Here is a 17,802-nt window from a genome sequence, read left to right on the forward strand (position 1 = left end):
CTACAGCCTTCTTGTTACAAGCCCTGTTCTTTGGATTCCATTAGAGGCAGAGTCCATGATTGGCAAATAATCTACAAGAGGCAACACAGAGTCCATATAGTCCATGTTTGGCAAAGATCCTTAAAAGGCTATCAGTCCAAGATTTGTAGTTAAGAGTCTTCAAGCTTCCAGTCCCTTGGGGACTGCCTCCCCCCCCACACTCTCACCCCTGCCACTCGGGGCACCACCTGGCATCATAGGGGCCTATATCTTGTCAGTATTACCAGCAGCTCTCCCTTGGGCCCTTTTTTATGTGGATCTGAGGAAAATTGCTGGAAAAATCTAGCCATTCAATCCCTCAAACCCACCACACATCTACAGTTCACAAAAAAGATAGCAGGCTTGACCCAGATAACTGCACAATATGAGTCAGCACAGAAAAAACACAAACTGTTCTGTAGGCAACTGCCTACAGACACACAAACTAAAGTTGACCATATATGCAGACAAAGACTGGGCTCCTGGGCCGGGTGGTATTTCCCCCTCCGACACTCCTAATAATATATTGGGCTGGTGGTAGCCCTCAGTGTACATTCTTTCAGACATCAGTCAGTGAAGGACCCACAGACAGCAATACATTGTGGGCACTATAAAGCTACATGCTCCCCAATCAGACATGGGCATCACAATGTTTTGCAGAGGTAAGTCTTCAAGCTCTGATTTTCTTTTGCAACTCCGGCAATCCACGTTGACTGTTAAAAAAAATATATGTTCATTTCTTCTTTTTTCTTAAAATGTTCTTGTCACTGTAGTTGAAAGTGAATGCTGTTTTATCCTCACTAACAATTAAAAAATGGAATGAAAGCTCTTAAAGTAGAAAGTACATCTCCCAGGTGCCTGTGATTAGTAGTGTGCAGTGTCGGCTTCCTGGCAGGATCGAGTAGGTGGGTTGGGACTAGGATCCCAAACACGCCTTTGCCCATCTCTATTAGTCAATGTGAGCTTTCCTAATTGGCACTACTGAAGATGCTCCAAATTTAGAAAAGGTTCCTGTACTGCTTCAAGGTGACTTCTGTCAGACCTGTGCCTTAAAGTATTACTAGTCTCCTGGCAAAGTCTCACTGTAAGTTGTGCAACTTTCAGGTCAGTGTGAACCGAACTGAAGGGTAAAGGTCCACTTTAAAACAAAAAAAAAAATGAACAAAATTCTTCTATACTACTATAAAATAAAATACCGCTTCTCGGCCTTTTGGCTAAGATCAAGTGTAGTATCTGTTCTTATCACTTACCAGTAGGTGGCGCTTGCTTCCGTCCCTGTTCTACGGCGAGGTGGAGCAGGGGTGGCGGTTGCTATGCAAAACCTGCTGGTGTGAAGGCAACCTGTAGCGGTTCGTAGCCGAAAGGGAAGCATTCTGATGAGGATGGAGAACCACTGGTCGGCGCCAGGGAAGGGGACCCTGGCCTTCTGGCCTGGATTGGGGCGGCTTTAGCTCCGGTCAGTTTTTCAGGAGGGAACGTTGATTCCCCTTTCTCCCACCGGGGGAACGGCCAGTACTTCCCGAATGTAATTAGGTAGGAGTGATGGGAGCGAGGGTGAGGCCTGATGACAAAGGGCTCTCACTAATCTCATGGATCTCCATGCCTTTCTGGCTGGGGTGGGGGCTGCTGTGGTCTGGGCTGGGGTCGGGGATGCTTTTGTTGAAAAGCCTAGGTGATGTGCTCCTGAAGTGGCAGTTTAGGGGTGCCTTACTTTCACTGTGATTTAATCACTCTGATGTTTGGCACCTTGGTCACATCACTATAACACATCTTTTCACACCTGCCTCTAGGGCCGGGCCTTTTGGCTAGGACCAGAGGAATTTTTGATTCCTGGCCGGAGGGCCTGGTCATTGTATTACACAATGGCCACCTTTTCACTCTCCCTCTTCACTATCCCTTCCCCGCTTTACTTATTTATTTTTTTGAGTGTTGTGTGTCACGTTTTATATTTGTCACTTGCATGTTTGACGAGTAGGGTGTCGGTCCTCAGGCCAACCCTGAAAGTTTTGTGGGAGGGTGGACATAGGCCTTCTGGCTTGGTTCGCCCTCTCTTTGGGGGTCTCCCTTCGGGGGAGCCTCTACCCTAGTACCTGGGTGGGTCTGTTTCGGCAGACCTTCCAGAGAAAGGTGGTCGTCTGATTTCGGCCAGATGGGCCATGTATGGTACCTTAGTCCCCATCTGGAGCCTAACGCCCCCCGGGGGATCAGGGTAAGGTCCTTCCTAGTGGAGGACAGTAGACGCCCGTTGCACTCTTGATGTGTGTGCACTTTTTTTGGCACCGGGTGGAAGTTTTTGGGTGTGTTTTGCACGCCACAGGCCTTTCAATGGAAAAAAAAAAAAGACTATAAAATAAATTGGGATGAAGGTACTTTTTAACCGAGGACTGCTTATGGACTTACCAGTGATCATTAACAGTTGGAGTAGAATGAATGCAGCCAAGCCAGTGTATTTGGCAAATCTCATCTTTTTTTTTTTTTGGTGAGTTGCAATGTTTGATTTGCGTAATGAGGTGCATAAAGGTCTGTCGACTCTGTGAAGAAGTGCACAATTCATGAATCTAGGCAATCAGGATTCATGAACTGTACGGACAAATGTGCACGCACATATTCAGGTGAATTGAAAATTCACGGTTTGCTGAAAAAATGAAATTGGCCAGATTTGCAAGTCAATTCACTCATCTCTATTTGCGAAGTCACCCACGATCCACCGCTGTCCCTGCCAGCTATCTGCATCCTCATCTGTCCCTGAGCGTATATGTGTAAAACAGTGGGGAGAGACGGCAGACAAAAAGCTTTCTTTATCCCAGCTGAGCCAGACAAAACAGCATAGAAGCAGCTGCCGAAAGCAAGATGCACACACCCTTTTACATGTTTTTGGAATTTCCATCTGTGTTATGCCCTGTACACATGATCGGACATTCTGACCACAAAATCTATCAGATTTTTTCCGACGGATTTTGACCCAAACTTAACTTGCATACACACGGTCGCAAAAAGTTATCGGAAAATCCGATCGTTCTGAACGAGGTGACGTCAAACACGTACGTCGGGACTATAAACGGGCCAGTAGCCAATAGCTTTCATCTCTTAGTTTATTCTGAGCATGTGTGGCACTTTGTCCGTCAGAATTGTCTACACACAATCGGAATTTATGCGATCGGATTTTGTAGTCGGAAAATTTTAGATCCTGCTCTCAAACTTTGAGCGTCGGAAAATCCAACGGCAAAAGTCCGATGGAGCCCACACACGATCGGATTTTTCGATAACAAGATCCGATTGCACATTTTCTGTTGGAAAGTCCCACCGTGTGTACAGGGCATTAAGCTTTTCAGGGTCAGAGAATGCACAGGATTACCATAGAACAAGGCACATCAGTAAGATAGATTGGGAACGAGTTTCTATAAGATCCTAACTTGATTGATAAATTACCTCCTTTTAAAAAATAGAAATTCTCATTATGAAACACGCCACTCAACACTTCTTAGGTGTGTCTGTGAAAACTTCTCCCAAGTACAGTTATAAATCGGTCTCAGATGTTGCAATTGGCAGACGAGAATTGCATTTGAACAGAACACAGACGCACAGGAAATCTGTTGCAAATCCTTTGTAAAGGAGTAGCTACAGTACTAAACTGTATATATATATATATATATATATATATATATACATTTTTAACAAATAAACATACCATATAAGGCAAAGGATTTACAGAACACTGAATACAGCAGTAGTTGACTCTTTTTAGCTAGACTGTCTCTGATTGAAACCTGGTTTGCTGTTCCCATTTCAGTTTGAGCTATTGAGCGCTGTAAATAATAGACTTTTCTAGCAGATGATGAGGAGAAAATGGTAGTCCTAAAAGTAGACCAAAATCTCCATCTGCTGGCCAAAGATGTAAATATATGGTGTATACCCCTTCTTTCAGGGCTTTTTTCCAGCGGGAACCTGGGGGAACGCAGTCCCATCACCTTGAGCACTGAATGTATGTAATGGCAAGGGATGCTGGGTTGGCTACAGTGTCTATTGATGCTGGCTGCTAGGGGATCTATTGTTGCTGGAGGGAACTTATTTTTGTGTGTGGGGGGGGGTTATTGTGGCTGTTGTTGTGTCGGTAAGTGATCTACTTTTGCAGATGGGAGGTCTATGGTTGCTGGGGTTGGTCTTATGTTTCGGGGGGGGGGGGGGTCAGTTATCACTGGGAGGGATCTACTGTTGAGGGAAACGTCTGTGTTACCTGACTGCTGGGAGGGTCCATCGATGCTGTCTGTGGGGGATCTGTAGCTGCTGCTGGGGGATATATTGTTGTCGGCTGCAGGGGATCTATTTTACTGCTTTTCTTGTTATCATTAACAAGTTCCATACAAATTACTTAGTACCACAAATATTACTTGGTTCTGTATTCTCTAAAAAGGGCAGTATTGGTAGGTGGGTAGGGGGTGGAATCAAGGAACGGTGCTAGGAGATAAGTAGGAGCAGAGACAAGAGGTAACTCTGAAAAGGGATTTCCTGTACCTATTCTCTGGGGAAAAAAGCCCTGCGTTCCTGTATATAAATGGTCCCCAACACAATGTCCTGTGCTGGTGATATGTTTATAAATGCTCCTCTGTTTAAAGGCTGTTCTCTGAGGACAGGATTTGAGAACCACTGTATTAGAGACTATGGCTCTAATTAGGTTCTTCAAAAACACCCCGCCACTGTAATTCAGGAGCCCAACATCCTATAAGGGGCCGGACGCATGAATAAGGGGTGGAGGCGGCGGCTGTGGATAGATAGATTCATGCTTTGTATAAATCTATCCATTATTCATATAGGGAGTAGCGTGGATAGAGGGGTCAGCTCCCGGGAGGCCCTAATGGACGAGCCCCCATTGAATCAGAGTAGTGTCTGATTAGGTGATCAATATGTCAGCTATGACAATACTGATCACATGCAGGCTAAAGGCTTCCTTTCAAAATATAAAAGCTGACAACTTCAGGCTGCAATGACATATGCTGCCTATTCCATTTTTTTAATACTGCAATTGTTCAATAAAACAGTATCTGTTGATTACAGTTTAAAAAAAAAAAAAGCATTTTATTTTTTTAACATTTGCATGTGCATTTTATCCAACTATGATAAAAAACAGAAACAAAATAATTAATTTTGCCTTGCTAAAAATTTTACTTGAACTCTCCTACCCCTTGCACACCCCTTCCTCGCCTGTTTTTTAACAGTTCCTATCTTACATGCATTTTTTCTTGTGGTCTTTCAGCTAATCACATGACATTCTCAAGCCTTCGTCCTCATGCAGTGGTGTCAGCGGTCTTCAATATCACAGAGAGCAGCACTAACCTAAGATCAGTGCTGCTTTCTGCAGTACTGCACAGTGAGCCCGGGCCAACGTGGTGATGCATCCCATGGAGTCTGTCCATGATAGACTGGGATCACAAGAAGGGGGCCAAATGATGCTGACCACCAGCCACCATTTAATCCACAAGGGCATTGCAAAGTTTCTGTAAAGTTTTTTCAATTTTACAATAATTTTAAACTGCTGTCCTATTTTCAGCAGGCAAGTTATACACTTGTGTTTCAGGCAATGAACAAAACCTGCTATAATAAAACACTAGGGAGGGCTAGCGTATGGTATAAGGGATGTAGGGCATTCATACATCAAGGTTCTCATAGATAAAAACTCCAGAGATAAGAATATTGTGCATAGATTAGTGGGAAACAAAACGTAGATGCAATAGATTCATCTAAAAAAATGAGAGCTATTTTCGTTGTTCATTGAGCACACAGAATGGGGAAGTGCCATATGGTCTTCGCAAAAAGAGAATGAAAATCATGAACATGAACTACATCTACTGGAATATGAGCGATTGGCAAAATGCCATATTAGGGAAAGGAAAGAAGGCAAAAAAGATAGAAGAAAACAAAAATAAAATTACTGCGCTTGTCAGCAAAGAATAACAAGTGAATAAGTGAATGGATGAAACATAAATAAGTTTATTTTTTAGAAAGCCAAGCTGCAACTTCCTGTGGGATACACACAAAACAAACATTATCAATGTTTATTGTATGAATTCACTTATATGAGAGCATAGCGCAACTTAATATAGAAAAAACATAGAAGGAACAGGATTAAAAAAGATTGGAAGGATAGTATAGAGCAGTGATGGCGAACCTTGGCACCCCAGATGTTTTGGAACAACATTTCCCATGATGCTCATGCACTCTTCAGTGTAGTGAAGCATCATGGGAAATGTAGTTCCAAAACATCTGGGGTGCCAAGGTTCGCCATCACTGGTATAGAGCAATGTTTCTACTTCAGTCCTCAGGGCGCCCCAGCAGGTCATGTTTTCAGGCTCTCCATCATTTTGCAAAGGTGATTTGATCAGTTTCACTGCCTTAGTAATTACCACAGCTGTTTCATCTGAAGGAAATCTTGAAAACATGACCTGTTGGGGCTCCTTGAGTACTGGAGTTGAAAAACACTGGAATAGAAGGCAAAGGACTTTCCCCCCACCTGTGACCAAGAATCAAAACCAACAAATGGGCTCCCCGAAATGTGTGGCAGAGACTGGCCAGATTTTAATCCTTTAGACCCCTTTCACACCAGGACGTTTTGCAGGCACTATAGCGTTAGAAATAGCGCCTGCAATCCGCCCTAAAGAAGCTGCACCATTGTATGTAGTGTGAAAGCCCCGAGGGCTTTCACACCGGAGCGGTGCGCTGTCAGGACGTTAGAAAAAAGTCCTGCCAGCAGCTTCTTTGGAGCGGTGAAGGAGCGGTGTGTTTACCGCTCCTCCACCGCTGCTCCCCATTGAAATCAATAGGGCAGCGCTGTAATACCGCCGGCAAAACGCCGCTACTACGGCGTATTGCCAGCGAATTTAACCCTTTCGCGGCCGCTAGCAAGGGGTAAAAGTGCCCCGCTAGCGGCCGAAATGCGCCGCAAATACGTAAAACACAGCTAAAAATAGCAGCGTTTTACCGCCGACGCAATGTGCGGTGTGGTGTGAAAGGGGTCTTAAAGTGCAACTTTCCTATGCTCTTGATCCCTCCAGCCAGGGGCATAACTAGAATATTCAGGGCCTTGGTGCAAGAAACCATGAAGGGCCACCCTGGCCCCTAACTGAGGCCCTTCCCACTGATCCCAGGGCCCTTTACTCCCATTGTGGGACCCTTTTTTATAGTCCTGCAGCGGGCCACCTTCCTGACTATTTGAGGTCGCCCCACGGTGGTGGAACGCCAGATCCCAGTTGCAAGTGCAAACTTTGCAAACCTGGTAGTTCTGCCACTGGTGTCAGTATTTTTTTTTTTTTTTACCATTTTATTTATTTTTTATTTATTGTTACAATTATATTTTTTATAATATTTATTAGGACTCCTATTGGGGGGCTTTGAGGAAATATCAGGGGTCCAAACGGACCCCTGATATCTCACTTTTGAGACCGAGAAAGGTACTGAGGACAGATTCATCAGTCCTTTTCTCTGCAGCCTCAGCTGCACAGAAGGAATGACCATGATAAACTATTGTATGTACAGAGCTTTCTGTTCATTCATAAACTGAAGTATAGTAAATATAGTTTGCTATGCCTCAGCTATAAATGAATCAAACAAAAAAAGTCATTGATCAATACCAGTGACACATTTACCAACCCCTTCTCCGCTCTCCATCTTGACAGATCCCCTGCAGCAGCCGACAAGAGGATGGGGGGGGGGCAGGGAAGCACACAGGGGCCCAGGGCAGCAGGAAAGAGATAGGGAGGCGGCATGTAGAGGAATCAATGATCTGCATTTCCCTCCTGCAGCTGCTGAATGTCTGCGGGAGGGAGAGGAGGAGAAGAAGCATTCATTGGCTACATGGAGGAGAAGGTTCCTATACATGCCGCCACCCTCTTATCCAGGTGTACATGGAGTGCGCACAGGACCCTTGGTGCATGGAGCAGGGTCGCAATGGTGACCCCTGTATGTACGCCCCTGCCTTCAGAATATACACACCCTTCCTTTACTCCCTGACCGGGGTTTTGAGGGAACAAAAAAGTATGCAGGAGCATACCCAGGGGCCCAAAAGAAAGGTCAATACTACAAAGTTTCTCATGACCACCAGCAAAATTTAAATTTGGTTTAGAAATTAAGTGTGTTTGGTGTATAACAAGAAGACAGAGAGCACAGGCTTCAGGATGTACACTTCCAAAAAATTGCCATAGAGTTTTATTGAGTTTTCAACAGCACATAAAGATACTGAAAGTGGTTGTAAACACTTACAACCAACTTTGACCTACAGGTAAGCCTAGATTAAGGCTTACCTGTAGGTCCAAGAAATATCTCCTAAACCTACACGGTTTAGGAGATATTTGCCGAAAGACAGGCACCGCTGTCTACGGTGCATGCGCCGTAGACAGCGGCGCGCAGGCGCACTGAGTGCGCCGCGGTCAACGGTGATATGCCGCGAGTGGCGGCTCCCGTGCGCATGCGTGGGAGTGACATCATCGCAGCTTCGCCGAATGACAGCGGCGGAGCAGGAGACCCACTGAGAAGATGGATGCACTGGACTACAGGGGACAGCGGTGACTTCGCTGGCTCCTGTGTCAGGTAAGTGACACATAATGGACTACTATGCGATGCATAGTAGTCCATTATGCTTTACCTTTGCAGGGAATCAAAGAGGAAGTAAACTCATCAGGGTTTACTTCCTCTTTAAAGTGTTACTAAACCCAGGACTTCTATCAGTGTCCAGTTGAGCACTGGTTATGGTTAAAGCTTGTAGGAGGAGTTTTTATTCTTCTCTGACTGTTCTATGCAGTTGCATGACCCCTGACCCTCTGTCTGGATAGTGCTGATTGGCTCTGTGCTGAACACTTGCACCCCAAAAAAAAAAGCTCTAGCAATAAACACTATACTGAGCATGTGCAGAGTGATTCCAAGGTTCTGTACTATCAGCAGATGGATTGAAGACAGTAAAAGAACGGGAGAATCAGAGAAGATCCGATCAAACAGCCTTTTTACACAATGCAGAAGATACATAGTATAACAAGCATGCTTTACTGCATATACAGACTGACTTCACTGTTGTGGGTTTAGTAACACTTTAAGGACTGATAATTACAAGTAACAACATACCATGTAAAAGCATAATATAATTATCAGTTTGGAAGCAACAACGTATAAAGCACCATTCAAAATTAAAGAGATCCTCTTGCAGCAGAGTGTAATTAAACTTATAAAAAGCAATAACTACTTCTTGCACTAGAATAAAGCTTGCCAAATCAAATATTGATGAGTCTCAAAGAAGCCAACAAAAAATAATTAAAAGAATAGGGAGGCTCAGAGTAAAAGAGAGAAAAGACATGGACGGAGGGCTGGCATGACAGGGGTTACGGGGGTTTGGGTAAAGCAGGGGTTTCAGCCTAGCTGACAGGAAAACGTAAGTGGTGTGACAACTTGATTGGTGACTAAGACAGGAACAGGAGGAGCTACAGGGAATAGCCAAGCTAGGGGTCTCAGTCAGAGGGAAGCCACATTTGTGAAAATTTCCCACCCTCCCCCCTTTTTTCTTTTATGGTTTTGGGGTCCCCCCTCCCTCCTGTGGGAATTTTTATTGTTTTATTTGTCATGGCAGAGAGCAGGGTACAAGGTACTGGTAGGTTAATATGGGGAAAACATACTTGATGGGGACTCGTCTGAGGTATGGCTCCGGTATTTTGTATGTTGGTATCTGCAACTGGTTGTCTCTTAGCTGGTGCTTTAGTGGCTGGATGCTGGTATTGTCTTACTTGCTGCCTACCAGGAGTGGTGGGATAGCCGGTTCTGGTAGGTTAGTATGGGGCAAACATATGCTTGATAGGGATTCATCTGAGGTATGGCTCCCAGTATTTGGTATGTTGGTATCTGCAACTGGTTGTCCCTGAGTCAGTGTTGTGGTGGCTGGAGGCCTTAATTAAGTTGGATGAAGGTATTTCCTTTAGTGATGCCTACTATGGGTGGTGGGGTATAAGGTCCTGGTAAGTTGTATGAGGCAAACATATACTTGCTATGGACCCATATGAGGTACGGCTCCCAGTATATGGTATGTTGGTATCTGCGACTGGTTGTCTCAGAGTCAGTGCTGTGACGGCTGGAGGCCTAATTAAGTTGGACGCAGGTACTTTCTCTTTCGATGCCTACCAGGATCTTGAGGCTCCAGTAAAACTAGGTTTAATGTGTTATTTACCTGTTATGTATACAGTTTGTTAATAAAAGGCTGCTATGGCCATTTAACTCCAGATTGTGGTCATATGGCTAATTTATAAGGGTTGAAGGGAGTTATGGTCTGAGCGGAATTGAGACAAATCATCTTTAATACCCTAGTCATGTTAGTGGTGACTTAAAACATAGCATGTGTGTCGTAATGGAATAAAGAATGTTGGACTCCCCTATCACAACCATTTTCATAGGGGTGTACGCCAGAAGCAAATCAACTTTAAATTAGGGGAGATGTTTAATGAGGAAGAGGGAGAGAAGGAAAAAAGGGGGGAGAAAAGAAAAAAGACCACCTATCTATAAATAATGGACCCCTGACTAAAGGATTGTATATAACAATACACTCATCTCTCAGTGTTTATTGGTTCCACAGAGAGCTAGATAAGGAGAAACTTTACACGTAACATAGTGCCCTGATAGTTCATGAAGCCAGCATACCTACTGCTTGTTAAAATTTGTTAAATTGTTTTGGCTTATGGGGATAAGTTCCTTCATATCAACTATTCTATTAAGCCTAATAAACCATTCTTTCAATAACGGTGACTGCTGCTGATGCCAATGGATAGGGATAAACATACAAGCAGCCATTATCATGTGATCCAATTATCCTATTGTATTTGAGTGGTAGAGAAGGTACTGGGGCACTGAGAAAGAAAGCGGGTATTTTGTAATTTTTTTGATAAGGCCGTGTACTGCCGTCTAGTAAGGTTGGAGAACCAGGCACCACCATATGAGCAGCATGGTGCCTTTGTCCACTCCACAGCACCAGAAGCGATCCAAGGTATTAGTGAAAGTTCTATGGATTATTAATGGTGTTGTGTACCATCTTGAGTAAATCCTAAAGTTGTGTTCCTGGATGGTTACGTGAGAGCCCTCCTCCAGTCTTCATCAGTAAGTGAGATCTCTAAGCCCTTGTACTCACGGTCGGAGGTGGGACCGTTTTGTCGGATAATCCGACTGTGTGTGGTCTTCATCGGACTGTTTCCGTCGGAGTATCCGACGGACCAAGTTTTCCAACTTGTCGGGTAAAATTTTCCGACAACATGATCCGATCGGACCTTGTCCGAGCATGTGTAGAGAATTCTGATCGGACAAAGTGCCACGCATGCTCAGATCAATGTCCTACACCAAAGCTATTGGCTACTAGCCTGAATGTAGTCCCGTCGTAACGAAATAACGTCATCACGTTCTGAACGATCGGATTTTCCGACAACTTTGTCCGACCGTGTGTATGCAACAGTTTCGGACAAAATCCGTCCGAAAAAATCAGACGGACAAAATCCGACGGATTTGGTTGTCGGAATGTTCGACCATGTGTACAAGGGCTAAGTCTATTTCCCACATTTGGATGTAGAAAGTTTAGCAGAGTAGTTCATAAAAAAAAGGCCATATGTTGAGGAAATTGGGGCAGCCGGGAAGTGCAAAGTTTCTCAAATTGTGTGAGGAGCCTGCTGTTCCATGTCTTGGGATTATTTAAAAAATGCTGAACTTGCATATACTGTAGGCCAACCAAGGAAAAGGCAGGGTGGAGGTAGGATCAATTAAGTTGGACCTTTCCTGGAAAAGACCCTTAACAAAGAATTGACTGCTCCTTATTTCCAGATGCCCTTGTAAATTCCTGTTGTAAGCCAGGTGGAAACTCCTGGTTGTAAGTAATAGGTGTCAGTGGGCCGAGGATTGAGGATATGGATGGAGCCTTACATACATCCCGAAAACACTGTATTGTCACCCCCATAAGAGGGTGAGACAGAACATCCAGTTCACCCCCTTAAATAGAGGTTCAGGGCTGCATTGCCAGGAGTCTCTGTACAAATGTTAGTTCAAGAGAGACACAATCTTTCAGCTTAGCATAAAAACACCAATCCACTATTCTAGTCATAAGACAAACTCTATAATAGAGCTTCATATTAAAGCGGGATTCCGCTCTTTTTTTATTTTTTTCTTACCTGTCTCACTGGTGGGCGAGTGCTACCTTCGATTGGCATCCACGTCCGGCGTTTATTTGACCCCTGGCGCGACAAATCTTTTCCTCAGGATGACTTATAAAAACCTGCTCTGGCGTTTTCCATTTTAACTGTGGGTGTCTGAAGCCCACAGGCATTTACTTCCTGGTATATGATGACGTCTGGCTCCCAGCATGCTCCGCTCCATCTTGCACGTGCTCAGTGAGAGCAGTGACAAGGAAAGAAAAACTTTCATTGTCCCCCATGGATTCTTGGGAAATTTCCCAGGGACCATTGCGAGGACGATAGCCACGCCTACTCCCACGGGAGGACAACCCGGAAGTCAGCTGAAACATCAGAAATAAAAGGTAAGTAAATAATATTTTTTTTTTTCAGGGTTCGTTTAGGTAAGTATGCTATCTGTTGATTTTAATAACATGAACTTTCATTTTTAGGTACCAAACCACTTTAAGTGGTCAGATGCCAACTTTAAGCCGTGGAGGTACAAGAGTAGTTACAGTATCTCACAAAAATGAGTACACCCCTCAAATTTTTTAAGCATTTCATTATATTTTTTCATGTGACAACACTGAAGAAATTACACTTTGCTACAATGTAAATTAGTGAGTGTACAGCTTGTATAACGGTGTACATTTGCTGTCCCCTCAAAATAACTCAACACACAGCCATTAATGTCTAAACCGCTGGCAACAAAAGTGAGTACACCCCTAAGTGAAAATGTCCAAATTGGGCCCAAGGTGTCAATATTTTGTGTGGCCACCATTATTTTCCAGTATTGCCTTAACCCTAGTGGGCATGGAGTTCACCAGAGCTTCACAGGTTGCCACTGGATTCCTCTTCCACTCCTCCATGACGACATCATGGAGCAGGAGGATGTTAGATACCTTGCGCTCCTCTACCATCTGTTTGAGGATGCCCCACAGATGCTCAATAGGGTTTAGTTCTGGAGACATGCTTGGCCAGTCCATCACCTTTACCATCAGCTTCTTTAGCAAGGCAGTGGTCTTCTTGGAGGTATGTTTGGGGTCTTTATTATGTTGGAATACTGTCCTATGGCCCAGTCTCTGAAGGGAGGGGATCATGCTCTGCTTCAGTATGTCATAGTACATGTTGGCATTCATGGTTCCCTCAATGAACTGTAGCTCCCCAGTGCCGGCAGCACTCATGCAGCCCAAGACCATGACACTCCCACCACCATGCTTGACTGTAGGCAAGACACACTTGTCTTTGGCCGCCACACACACTTCACACCATCTGAACCAAATACGTTTATTTTGGTCTCATCAGACCACAAGACATTGTTCCAGTAATCCATGTCCTTAGTCTGCTTGTCTTCAGCAAACTGTTTGCTGTTTTTCTCGTGCATCATCTTTAGAAGAGGCTTCCTTCTAGAATGACAGCCATGCAGACCAATTTGATGCAGTATGCCGTGGATGGTCTGAGCACTGACAGGCTGACCCTCCCACCCCTTAAACCTCTGCAGCAGTACTGGCAGCACTCATAAGTCTTTTTCCCAAAGACAACCTCTGTATATGATGCTGAGCACCTGCACTCAACTTCTTTGGTCACCCAGGGCGAGGCCTGTTCTGAGTGGAACCTGTCCTGTTAAACCGCTGTATGGTCTTGGCCACTGTACTGCAGCTTAGTTTCCGGGTCTTGGCAATCTTCTTATAGCCTTGGCCACCTTTTATGTAGCACAACAATTCTTTTTTTCAGATCCTCAGAGAGTTCTTTGCCATGAGGCGCCATGTTGAACTTCCAGAGATTAGTATAAGAGAGTGAGAGCAATAACACCAAATTTAACACACCTGCTCTGCATTCACACAGGAGACCTTGTAACACTAACATGACATAGCAGAGGGAAAATGTCTAATTGAGCCCAATTTGGACATTTTCACTTAGGGAAGTACTCACTTTTGTTGCCAGCGGTTTAGACATTAATGACTGAGTGTTGGGTTATTTTTAGGGGACAGCAAATTTACACTGTTATACAAGCCGTACACTCACTACTTTATATTATAGCAAAGTGTAATTTCTTCAGTGTTGTCACATGAAAATATAAACTAAAATAGTTACAAAAAATGTGAGGGGTGTACTCACATTTGTGAGATACTGTAAGTTGATTCTATGGGTAGATGATTTCCGGATACTTTTTTACTAAAAAGCTTCCTGGATGGAAATAAAAAAAAGGCAGGAGGGAGTCTGATGGGAATCGCCTGCATACGATTTTTAAGGGTGCAGCTCTCCCAAACCATGAGAAACGTGTTTTTATCCATTGTATAAGGTCCTGCTGCAAGGTTTGCAATAAAATCAATTAATTGCAGATGTACAGAGAGGTTAGATCCACTGTAAGTTGGATTCCCAAGTACATAATCACTTAAGTTTTCCATAAAGATTGGGAACGTGCCTTGGCATTGGTGGACCAAATCTGAGGACAGGTTCATGTTAGGAACGGATGACTTTGTATAGTTTATGTGCAAATTAGAAATCTGACCAAATACATTTTTGACAAGGTTTTGACATCAAAGCAATTGAAGAGGTCAGTGGGTAAGACAAAAAAAGGCACATATCATCTGCAGATACAGCAATTATTTACATTTCGTCAGAAATCTGAATGCTTCTCACCTCTGGGTTAGCACGTATACTTCTTAAAAAATGGCTCCAGGGATAAAACAAAAATAATTGGCAATAGGGACCCCCCTATTGCGTGCCATTTGAAATCGAAAAGACCTCCAACAGATAGCCATTGACTTTCACCATCTTCTCCCTCTTCTTTTTGCAACACTTCTGGGATAGATCAGAGCGATTCTGATTGGTCAGCACTGGCGCAAATAATTACTTTGATCTATCCCAGAATCCCTACAGAAAGAAGAGGGAGAAGAGCAGGGATTTCAAAACTCCAAACCAATACACCGGGTGTGTGGGCACTGACTGCTCAGTGGAGATCTGGATGGTGGGGAAGGTGTACAATGTTCGTTCACTTTTTCATTGTTTTTAAAAGGTGAACTAACCCTTTAAGCCTTTCAATACAAGCAATAGCAATTTTTATGCTTGCGAGTTGGGGATTATAGTGAATATTTAAAAGTTAATTACTATTTGATTATAGTCAGTACAGATGGGAGACTGGATTACATTGGCAGTGGTACAGGGCCACATTGCTCAGATTTACATGTCCTGATTTTCCAACAAATGCAAACTGAAAGCTGCATAGAGGAAACTGGTATTTGTAAAGTACATTCTGTTTTTGTTTTGTTTTTTCGTGCACCTGTGTCCAAACTATTGACATATTCATTTTTTTTTTTTTTACAAAGAGTTTTATTGAGAATTCACATCAATGAAAAGGTACAGAAGCAATGGTGGACATGTCATATACAAACAGGTGTTCAATTGTAGGATGCAAGGAGATTAGTCTGAGGTTACAAAAATTCGAGCCAGTCCATAAGACCCCTTTCACACCAGGGCGTTTTGCAGGCGCTATAGCATTAGAAATAGCGCCTGCAAAACGCCCTAAAGAAGCTGCACCATTGTGTGTAGTGTGAAAGCCCCGAGGGCTTTCACACTACAGCGGTGCGCTGGCAGGACGTCAGAAAAAAGTCCTGCCAGCAGCTTCTTTGGAGCGGTGAAGGAGCGGTGTGTTTACCGCTCCTCCACCGCTGCTGCCCATTGAAATCAATGGTGCAGCGCTGTAATGCCGCCGGCAAAACGCCGCTATTGCGGCGTATTGCCGGCGGTTTGAACCCTTTCGCGGCCGCTAGCGGGGGGGGGGGTAAAAGCGCCCCGCTAGCAGGCGAAATGCGCAAAAAATAGCGGCGTTTTACCTCCGACGCAAGGTGCGGTGTGGTGTGAAAGGGGTCTAAGAGACCAAGAGGAGACTTGGGTGACCTGCCAAAGGATTTCTACACCTCATGAGTCTAGGCGAAATGTCAATATGTCAAACCAGAATTATATACTGATTGTCGTTCTAGGTCAAGTGTAAATCATATAGCAGGATGACTTTATAACAAAAACGATTATGAAAGAAGGAGAACAACCTAGAGGAAGGGTAACATTCCCCCCTATAGAAAATAAACTGCGTCCTATCAAGTATGCAGACCCAGCAGGATCAGACCTGTGGGCTAAAGTGACAGAAAAAGAGAAGAAAGAAGGAGAAGTGAGGAGTGAGGAGGAGGAGGAACTAGAAGGACGAGTAGTGTAAGCATTCTATGCTTAGGAAAAGGAAGGAAAGGGAGAGGTTAAGAAGGAAGGAGGGGGGTGGGGGAAAAAGGGGGGTCCCTGGGGTGGGAGGAACAGAGGATTATTAAAGGGAGAGGAGTGCTGGGTCAAATTGTGAGGGGCGGATATGTACCACCCAGGGTTGCCATACCTGGAGAAACTTAGTATGAGTGCCCGATAATACGGCAGTGAGTTTCTCATTTACCATAATGTCATTCACGCAATTTTTAACTGCTTCAAAGCTGAGGGCCGGGGTCTTCCAAGCACGTGCTATTGTCAGATTAGTTGCAGTACTATTGACATATTCTTAATAAGCTGTAAAATTGTTTTATGACAAACCGTATGGCCTTTCTAGCGGCTTTTAATATGAAGGCATTCATTCTCAAAGATCTTCAAAATCTACTACTAAGACTCTGATCTCTTAGAAAAACACTGTGTTTGTGTTGTGAAATTTGAAAACCTAATTTTTCACGATGCTTATAGATATGGGGATGAAATGAGGGCCCGCTTAAATTGCTTTTGCTGCAAACTTTGAGAGGTGGAGATCTACCTGGACAACATGAAATATCAAAGATCCCCAGGATGTGGCTTCCTTTTTTTAATAAATTAACTATCAAACCCCCAATAAAAAGATGGTATGAAGAATACATCATGTGTCAGTGTCTTCTGCCCCCTTCACATCACCCCCCCCCCCCCATAGTGGTGTCCTCTGCCCCATTCACATCCACCCCCACAGTAGTATCCTCTGCCCCTTCACATCAGTGAACCACAGTAGCTTGCCTTACCCTCCCATGCAGTAGTGTCCTTTGCTCCTTCACATTTCACATCAACCCCCTCTCGAAGCAGTCTCCTGCCCCTCTGCTGTCCCCTTTACATCACCCACACACACACACACACACACACACACACACACACACACACATACAGACACACATACAGACACAGCAGTGTCCTAGCTCCTAGCTTCACTCTCCTACCTTACACAGGTGTAAAGCAGAGTGGAGAGCGGGAGGCAGCACAGTTCTGGATGGAGCTTCCAGAGATAACTTTTCATATTTGTTGGTGATTCATTGCTAGAAACACCCAGCATCCTAGCATTCAATCACCTGCTGGTTAATGTGAAAGGTTATCTGGGGCAGCTCCCACCCCCACCCTCAGTCCAAAACTGTGCTGCCTCCTGCTCTCCACTCTACTATGAGGATGAGAGTGGAAGCTAAGTGGCACAACCGGGATCCGGATGGGACAGTGACCCAGACCATGGTTCCCCATTTAGTGATCTTTGGACCGGGGGGCGGGGTTAGAGTGTCTGCAAAGGTGAACTAACACTTTAAGGCACAAGGAGGTTGTAAGCAGCTCAGAAAGAACTTTGGGGGCCTTGAGGCTT

General features: G+C 44.3%; 1 protein-coding gene and 1 pseudogene across 3 annotated transcripts in view; both read left to right on the forward strand.

Moving 5' to 3' along the window:
- SPON1 (spondin 1) overlaps nt 1-17,802 on the forward strand; it is a 686,200-nt gene that overhangs the window by 28,469 nt on the left and 639,929 nt on the right. The gene's annotated exons all lie outside the window — the stretch shown is intronic.
- Nucleotides 1,213-1,297, forward strand: LOC143956014 (U2 spliceosomal RNA; annotated as a pseudogene).

Source organism: Lithobates pipiens, unplaced genomic scaffold (assembly GCF_037356315.1).
Source record: "Lithobates pipiens isolate NorthernLeopardFrog02 unplaced genomic scaffold, aLitPip1_a1.2 Scaffold_10, whole genome shotgun sequence".
In the NCBI taxonomy this organism is placed as follows: Eukaryota; Metazoa; Chordata; class Amphibia; order Anura; family Ranidae; genus Lithobates; species Lithobates pipiens.